Source organism: Ovis aries, chromosome X, assembly GCF_016772045.2.
Source record: "Ovis aries strain OAR_USU_Benz2616 breed Rambouillet chromosome X, ARS-UI_Ramb_v3.0, whole genome shotgun sequence".
NCBI classification, from domain to species: domain Eukaryota; kingdom Metazoa; phylum Chordata; class Mammalia; order Artiodactyla; family Bovidae; genus Ovis; species Ovis aries.
In genome coordinates, this window is record NC_056080.1 from 11,726,127 (window position 1) to 11,731,755 (window position 5,629).

General features: G+C 39.8%; 1 non-coding gene across 1 annotated transcript; it reads right to left on the reverse strand.

The window, feature by feature from the left end:
- Positions 1-5,133: 5,133 nt before the first annotated feature.
- Positions 5,134-5,241, reverse strand: LOC114111879 (U6 spliceosomal RNA). Its single transcript, XR_003587609.1, has one exon. It is a non-coding gene; the product is annotated as a U6 spliceosomal RNA (small nuclear RNA).
- Positions 5,242-5,629: the final 388 nt, after the last annotated feature.

Consider the following 5,629-nt stretch of genomic DNA (forward strand, 5'->3'; position numbering starts at 1 on the left):
AACAGCACTATATCAACATTTCACTGTTTCACATGCCCAGCAACTTTTGTTTTCAGGCTTTTAGGATTTTTGAGCATCTGGGAGGTGTGCAACCCATCATGTAAAGTATTTACATATAATTTCACTGTATGGAGGAGCCATCACTTGTTCAAATCAAATTTCTGGTGTAGGGTGTATAGATAGTTTCCAATTTTTATTTTATGCTCGAAGCAGTGGTTGTCCAATTACTTCCTCAGGACAAATTTGAAGAGTGAAATTGCTGGACTAAATGTTCCACACATTGAAGTTTTTGACGCATATTTCCCACCTGTCACCTGGAAAGATTTTACAACTTTACATTCATATCTGCAGTATTTGCATACCTTTAGTCCCAAATGCATTTCAAAAGCAGCTTAAAAAAAAACTAACTAAGTTTTATATATGCTTAATATTTTCTTTTTTTTTTTTGCTTTTTTAAAACTTATTTTTTAATTGAAGGATAATTGCTTTCAGAATTTAATTTTAAAGGCCAATGACACAGGGCTCTCAGAAGAGCAAAACCAATAATTGCTTTTTCGCATCCCAGTTCCCACTTCCCAGAAACAACCATTTTCAGTCCTTAGCAGTTTCATCTGTTTGCTTCTATAACTTATAGTATGTTTGTACAGCTCTTTCTTTGCTTTGTTTTAAACTGTAGCAGACAGGCTAGATGCCCACTCTGATATCAATTTTTCCTCAACGTTCAGAAATAGCTTAGAATTCCTGAGCTTTCCAGGGTTCTGAAGCATTAAAGTGACCTTGGCCCCACTTGGCTGCTGTTACCTGCTCTCCGGTTTTGTCAATAAGAACATATCTTTTCTTTTTATTCCTTTACTGTCATTTAGTGGGGTTTTGTGGACAGAGTAGAGATAAATGGATATATCTAATCTGCCATATTCAACCTGAAATCGGAAGATACTACACATTTTATTATCATTATAATTATTATTATTTGGTTGCACTAGAATCCCAGGGACAGGGCAGCCTGGTGGGCTGTTGTCTATGGGGTCACACAGAGTCGGACACAACTGAAGCGATTTAGCAGCAGCAGCATAGGGTTTGGGAGACCTTAGTTCCCCATTCAGGGATTGAGCCTCTGCCCCTGAAGTGGAGTCCCAACCACTGGGCCATCAGGGAATTCCCGTTACTTTTAGAAAACTTAAAAAAAAAAAAAAACTTTGAAAATAATTAGAGTAGCATCTATGTTAGAAAGTCCTCTCCGAAAATAGGTTAACAAGTGGGACGTGGACGGATGTTAAGAAACATGGAATCAGCTGAGCGCCCCCTTCTGGAATATCCTGCCCAAATCACTCTGTGGCCTCTTATTTCCCCCGGGGCCTAGTGCTTCACAATCATGGCAGTCCACCAAAGGAGTCAGGGAGTTTCTAAAAATCCTATGCCCAGGACTCCACGCTGGGCCAATTAAATTATTCTGTGTGGGGGGATTGGGCATCAGCATTTTTAAAGCTCTTAAGTGGTTCTGGAGTGCAGAGTCACTGTTCTCGGCTAAGCAGCTCACTGGTTTAGCCCGTTTGTAACAGCGTGGCAATATTTGGACCATAATCCATCCCGTCCTCTTGTTATGCAGTTACTTTTGTGTGTTGTCTAGATTCCAAATAGTGTCTATTTTCATGCTTTAATTTCATAAGCATGTCTTCTGTTAATCTGAGTAACGAAGCCCACAGTGGCATTAACATAGTATTGTCGGGCCACACTCATTTGGCAGAGGCACAGGATCTAGCTCAGTCCACATCACACTTATACTCTGCAGTAAGTCGCCGTGACAGAGTGAAAACTGTCCAGTGATGTGGCCATTTTCCTGTATCTGGATTTTTGCATTGCTGTAATGGCGGAGAATATTATGGTCTTAATGATTATTATTGTGATTATAACGTGGATACTTGAGTCATAGTCACCAAAACCCTCCATTATTATGAATTGATCCAATGTCTGTATGGGGTCGCAAAGAGTGGACACGACTGAGCACAGCCGCAAGCACTATATTAGCCCCTCCCCCCCTCGCAACCCCCCCCCCCCCCCCCCCCGCCCTGCCCCACAAAGCGTTATTGAGAACAGGCTTAATTCTCAGAGGGGCTGGTTAGCCTTGCTGAGTTCTAGCTTTAGCCTGCAAAAATATAGTCATTGCTCATCATGGTTATCAGAAAAGAACAAGATGGGTCAATATATATCATCGTGACTGGAGGAGGGGAAAATCCTACAACAGATTTAGAGTAAAGGACTGTGTGGAGCGAATTCTCTGGTGGTTAGGATTCTGTCCTTTCATTGCTGAGAGAGCGGTTTCAATCCCTGCTGGGGGACTAAGATCCTACAAGCTGAGTGAAGCCACTCCCACCAAAAAAAAAGATGGTGACTGGGTTACAGGGATCTTTTATAATGAAGGACAGGTTACTGAATTTGAGAAGTCTACAGTGGTCCGTCTAGTCAAGGCTATGGTTTTTCCAGTGGTCACGTATGGATGTGAGAATTGGACTGTGAAGAAAGCTGAGCGCCGAAGAATGGATGCTTTTGAACTGTGGTGTTGGAGAAGACTCTTGAGAGTCCCTTGGACTGCAAGGAGATCCAACCAGTCCATCCTAAAGGAGATCAGGCCTGGGTGTTCATTGGAAGGACTGATGCTGAAGCTGAAACTCCAATACTTTGGCCACCTCAGGCAAAGAGTTGACTCATTGGAAAAGACCCTGATGCTGGGAGGGATCGGGGGCAGGAGGAGAAGGGGACGACAAAGGATGAGATGGCTGGATGGCATCACCGACTCCATGGATGTGAGTTTGAGTGAACTCCAAGAGTTGGTGATGGACAGGGAGGCCTGGTGTGCTGCGATTCATGGGGTCGCAAAGAGTCGGATAAGACTGAGCAACTGAACTGAACTGAACTGACAATGCAAGTAAAATGTGTTCTTAAAACTCAAGACTATCTCAGGGCAGTTTCAGTTCTAACAATAGGAGCTGACCAGGTCCTCTATACCAGGAGAGACTTTTTAGTTTTCAGGAAAAACGGTAACATTTAAACCTTAAAGAAATCAGGATGCACTGAATAAATGCTATAAAATATTGTAGTTTAACAACTGAAATCATAAATGGCTTTATCTAAACAAATCCCTCAGTGTGAAGATCACACAACCAAAGTGATTTGTGAGAAATGCATAACTGCATGAAATTAAAGCTTCATGAATACATGTCATCTGCCATGAGTTACTAGTCTTCCAAGCATCTTTGGGGGCACTGTAACAGGCATTTTGTCATTTTATTTTATTCTTATCAACATAGTTGGATACTTTCATGAACTAATCATTCATGAAAATAGTCTGTCTTCTCCTAATGAAAATAATTGAGTGTATTAACTATATCAAAATTTCTACCACATATTTTTTAAAACTCAAAAATAATTTGTTAAAATTGAATGCACCTAATTTCAGGGTTGAAAGATGTGTATCTTTACTTTAAAATGGTGGGGAAAAAAAATAAAAAATAAAATGGTGGAAAAATCTACCAGAAAGAGCAACCTACCAAATAATTCACACTATAGAAGCACATGCAGAGTCCTATTTTTTCATACCTAAAGCAGTCAAGAAGGCAAATAAAAAATTGCAAGTTGGATGTAATCTTAAGTTTTCTTTCAGTAAACTTTATTTTTTTTCTTTCTTTTTTTTATAGTTTTTTTTTTAGTTTTTTAGTTTTTAAATTTAAATCTCTTTAATTCTTACATTCGTTCCCAAACATGAACCCCCCTCCCACCTCCCTCCCCATAACATCTCTCTGGGTCATCCCCATGCACCAGCCCCAAGCATGCTGCATCCTGCGTCAGACATAGACTGGCGATTCAATTCTTACATGATAGTATACATGTTAGAATGTCATTCTCCCCAAATCATCCCACCCTCTCCCTCTCCCTCTGAGTCCAAAGGTCCGTTATACACATCTGTGTCTCTTTCCCTGTCTTGCATACAGGGTCGTCATTGCCATCTTCCTAAATTCCATATATATGTGTTAGTATACTGTATTGGTGTTTTTCTTTCTGGCTTACTTCACTCTGTATAATCGGCTCCAGTTTCATCCATCTCATCAGAACTGATTCAAATGAATTCTTTTTTACAGCTGAGTAATACTCCATTGTGTATATGTACCACAGCTTTCTTATCCATTCATCTGCTGATGGACATCTAGGTTGTTTCCATGTCCTGGCTGTTATAAACAGTGCTGCGATGAACATTGGGGTACATGTGTCTCTTTCAATTCTGGTTTCCTCGGTGTGTATGCCCAGCAGTGGGATTGCTGGGTCATAAGGTAGTTCTATTTGCAATTTTTTAAGGAATCTCCACACTGTTCTCCATAGTGGCTGTACTAGTTTGCATTCCCACCAACAGTGTAGGAGGGTTCCCTTTTCTCCACACCCTCTCCAGCATTTATTGCTTGCAGATTTTTGGATCGCAGCCATTCTGACTGGTGTGACGTGGTACCTCATTGTGGTTTTGATTTGCATTTCTCTAATAATGAGTGATGTTGAGCATCTTTTCATGTGTTTGTTAGGCATCTGTATGTCTTCTTTGGAGAAATGTCTATTTAGTTCTTTGGCCCATTTTTTGATTGGGTCGTTTATTTTTGGAATTGAGCTGCAGAAGTTGCTTGTATATTTTTGAGATTAGTTGTTTGTCAGTTGCTTCATTTGCTATTATTTTCTCCCACTCAGAAGGCTGTCTTTTCACCTTGCTTATATTTTCCTTTGTTGTGCAGAAGCTTTTAATTTTAATTAGATCCCATTTGTTTATTTTTGCTTTTATTTCCAGAATTCTGGGAGGTGGATCATAGAGGATCCTGCTGTGATTTATGTCGGAGAGTGTTTTGCCTATGTTCTCCTCTAGGAGTTTTATAGTTTCTGATCTTACATTTAGATCTCTAATCCATTTTGAGTTTATTTTTGTGTGCGGTGTTAGAAAGTGATCTAGTTTCATTCTTTTACAAGTGGTTGACCAGTTTTCCCAGCACCACTTGTTAAAGAGATTGTCTTTACTCCATTGTATATTCTTGCCTTCAGTAAACTTTAAAAATATTCTGTGAATCCTATTCATAATATTATTTTTTTATGTTCAAAACTATAAGAAATATGGAACACTTCTCCGAATTTGTGTGTCATCCTTGCGCAGGGGCCATGCTAATCTCTGTATCATTCGAGTTTTAGTATATGTGCTTTTGAAGCTTCTAGCACTGTAACATTACTTTGATTGTGCAAAACCATCTTGGTTATAATGGGGCATCTGAAAGCACAATGAGTACAAATAGCTGCTTTATCTCCTAAAAGATAAGCCTTTTAAATTTTCAGATATGACACATTGAGCCTTGTCACCTGGTGTAAGTTGGCACTTGTGCGTATAGGAGATTCTGCCACTGTGACAAGTGCATGGTAGCAGCACACAACCTCCTGAGGTTGGCAAGGTCAGCTGAGGATTTGACTTACTTGCCATCAACTGCTGTAATCGCAAAATAGATGGATATTGTTAATTCTTGTGTGATATTGACTCTGTGCACCTAAAATAGGCCTTAAAGACTTAGTATGGTTCGATGCTCTATTTACATTTTAAATGATTTTTGTTATT